Below are 3,603 nucleotides of genomic sequence, written 5' to 3'. Positions count from 1 at the left end.
TCTCTCTCTCTCTCTCTCTCTCTCTCTATCTTTCTTTTGCTCTCTCACTCTCTCCCACTCTCCTCTCTCAGCTCACGCTATCCAACACCTCTCAGCTTGTGCCCTTTCTTTCTCTCTCTGTCTCTCTCTCTCTCTCTCTCTCTCTCTCTCTCTCTCTCTCTTTCTTTCTCTCACTCTCCCCCTCCATCCCTCCCTACCTCTCTCTCTATCATTGCAAACCGTATATTAATAAACATTAATGCAGTTTCACTAGTAGTGGGCGAAAAGCTGTATCGTGTGTCCACCATATCCATGGTATATTGCATAATGGTTTATTGCATGGTGTGTGTGTGTGTGTGTGTGTGTGTGTGTGTGTGTATGTATGTGTTTGTGTTTTACACATACACAACCATATACATTTTCGTTCTTTAACATAATCAAGCAGATTTATTTAGAATGATCACACTTTATTGAGGCCAGTTATGTTTAGTGAATACTGAGTGCTGCACTGAAATGTCAAACACATCGTAACACACGGCTCAATAAAGAGAGATCAAAGTGTGTTACTCCTAACTTTACATCGTGCAATTTAGCTTGTGTGACTGAAGTAAAGCCCCCACACACACACAGAGACATGAAGAGGGATTCTCTGTTTGAGTCATATCTCTGATCATCTGCCCACACACACACACACACACACACACACACACACACACACACACACTACCTATCTCTCACACACACAAACTACAACACTCAATGTAAAATCAGGCGTCTCCAGAGTGCTCGCATGTATGTGTGTGTCCGTGTGTTTGTGACATTTAAGCCTAATGCTGATAGTTATGTTTTGCACTGTGCCCACACATTTCTAACAGCTGTGGTAAACTGTCTGTCTGGTTCCGAGTGCAAAGTCGGTGCAGTTCAGCAGAGCTTGATTTTTTGATGATCATATTAAAAGAGGCCGGCATGTAATATTAATCACAGACGTAACCGCTTTCATTTAGAAAACTGTGCCAATTCCCTGAATAAGTGCAAAAATAAATGATATATAGCAGGTCATGAACATTACCAAGGAGACCAGCAATTTGTATGTACTTAGGTGTGTGTCTGTATGTGGGAGTGTGAGAATAAATGTTATGTCAGCAAAGCAGACAGGGTTGGGCCAACTATATATTTTTTTCTCAAATACACTCTACTAAGCTATGGACATTATATAGGCATGTTAAAGTTATTAAGAAAAAAGTGTTTAATGGTTTTAGTGTGTATAACCCAGCAGCAACAGTGAGGTTATTAAGTTCTGAGTTCACTTCAAAGTCTAAATGAATACATAAACGTAGCTGTAAATGATTTATATCTAAAATTTAAATCACAGGAAACTACATTGCAGGACAGTGAAGTAACCAGTACGTAAGTAGTATCCATGACATGAGGTAACACACACACACACACACACACACACACACACACACACACACACACACACACACACACACGAAATTCCCCTTTTTATTTTTAGATTTTGTTCTTTTGAAGTTTTAAATAATGTGCTATTTTTATGTATTTACTTTACATATTCCCCACATTAAACATTCTTTTTTTTTATTTACTCATTTTAATGTTAGCAAAACACAGGGTTGAGCTAGCGCCTGTAAAAAATCATTTATGTAGATGTTGTTCTTCAAAAATGTAGCTACATTCAAGTAATTATAAAAGATTTGCAATAGTTTTTTTAAGGGTAGGGTTCTAGATTCTCAAATTATTTGGACAAAAAAAAAGTGATGAATAAACAAATGCAGACATAGATGGAAAATTAAAATGTTTTTACCTCAGAAAAGTGTAAGTAACTAAACTACCTAGGGAGCTACATCACATAAGTGAAGTACAAATTTAATAAACAATATAAATAAAGATTTGGTTCTTTTATTGCATTATTTGGTGTAAGCTGCTTTTAAAGAAGGTAGTCAACTAAAAAAAATCCCCTTGTCTAGCGGTAAAATTTCGAATCTTTGTTTTATTTGAAAGCAACATCTATTATGGGAATTGCTATAAAAATACAACCATTTACCTGAGAAAACTTTAGAAAGTGAAACTATAGATTACATAACAGGACACTGAAACTACATATATGTAAAAAAAAAAAAACCCCAACAATTTCTTTATTTTTTTACACATGAAGTAGTTCATTAAGATAAAGTGACAAATAAAGGAATGAATAAATGAATACATTTGTTAGTAGATGTAAGGGTAGTAGTTATGCTACATAAACATATTATTACAGATTAATAATGATCCTTACGGGAAATGTGTTGGGCCTCACAACCTCCATAAACAAATAACACCCAGGCTTATGTTCAAAACCACATGCAAACTGCTTCACAACTGCAACTAACACTGATTCTAGGAAGTAATTGTTAATGGTAAAACAATCGCTAATATGGAGCTGTTTGTATTATAAACTATAATTTTATCTCTCACTCTTTGTGTAATACCTGCTAAATTAAAGCTATATATCAGAAAAACTGTATTACAGCTATTTTCTCTTGTATTTTCCATAAGAAACAACACCTTATTTGATTTCATAATCAATAGATAATCTAAATAATCAGCTAAGGAATGTATAAACGTAGCTAAATTGAAGCTGTACTTCACAAAACTACATGACAGGCTATTTGTGTATAGTGCCTTAACTAAATGAAATCCACCGCAGGTGATCAGTGCAACCTCTTTTATGAATAACAAATAATAATAACAGATGATTTGATTCAAGAAAATGGAGCTAAAATGGAGCTTCAGGGTAGCAATATAAAAAAAAAACATAAATGTCAACACTAATCTTTTTTAACAATCTACTTGCAACCGAATTTCTATGTGCGTGTGGGGTTTTGATGAGAAAAGGCGAGTGGTTAGCACCAAACAGATAATGCTGTGTTATTTAACACCCACCTGAACACACTGCATACTATCAGAGACAAATCAGTCATTTGCATTCAGTTTATAAAATCCACAGAAATACCAATTACCAGGCCTGATCTGATCTGGATCTTTCTATTTTTTTCCTCAGTTCTGTGCTAAGAGAGTTTAGTCATTAGCAGCCATTAAACTCAAGTTAATTCGGCTTTTTGACAGAAAAGCATAACCTACTGAATAATAATAATAATTATAATAATAATAACAACAATAATAAATAGAGTTGAAATATTTAAAAGTCGATGCTTTGACTTATCATTAACACTTAACACTTAACACTATTTGGTTTATAATATCCTGGAGGTTTTTTTCAAACGTATTCGATATTTTGAAATATGTATTTTATGAAATCATTTTGAACCCTTTCCTTTTTCTTGTTCGAATAAAGGCGATTCACATTCATGATCATGTTTATTATGATTACTGAGCGTTTTATAGTTCACAACATGGTTTTATTACTTTTCAGGTTTAATACAGTGGTTGAAAGAAACACACACACACACACACACACACACACACACACACACACACACACACACACACACACACACAGATATTATAAAACTTAAATATTTGATACTATTCATTTTTTTTTCAATCATTAGCCTGTTTATCTGGTCAATTAAACTGAATGCTAATCCAAACCTTGAAAACTGT

This window comes from Silurus meridionalis, chromosome 19 (assembly GCF_014805685.1).
Source record: "Silurus meridionalis isolate SWU-2019-XX chromosome 19, ASM1480568v1, whole genome shotgun sequence".
Lineage (NCBI taxonomy): Eukaryota > Metazoa > Chordata > Actinopteri > Siluriformes > Siluridae > Silurus > Silurus meridionalis.
The sequence above is the reverse complement of the archived record's forward strand: the minus strand, read 5'-3'. Positions refer to the sequence as shown.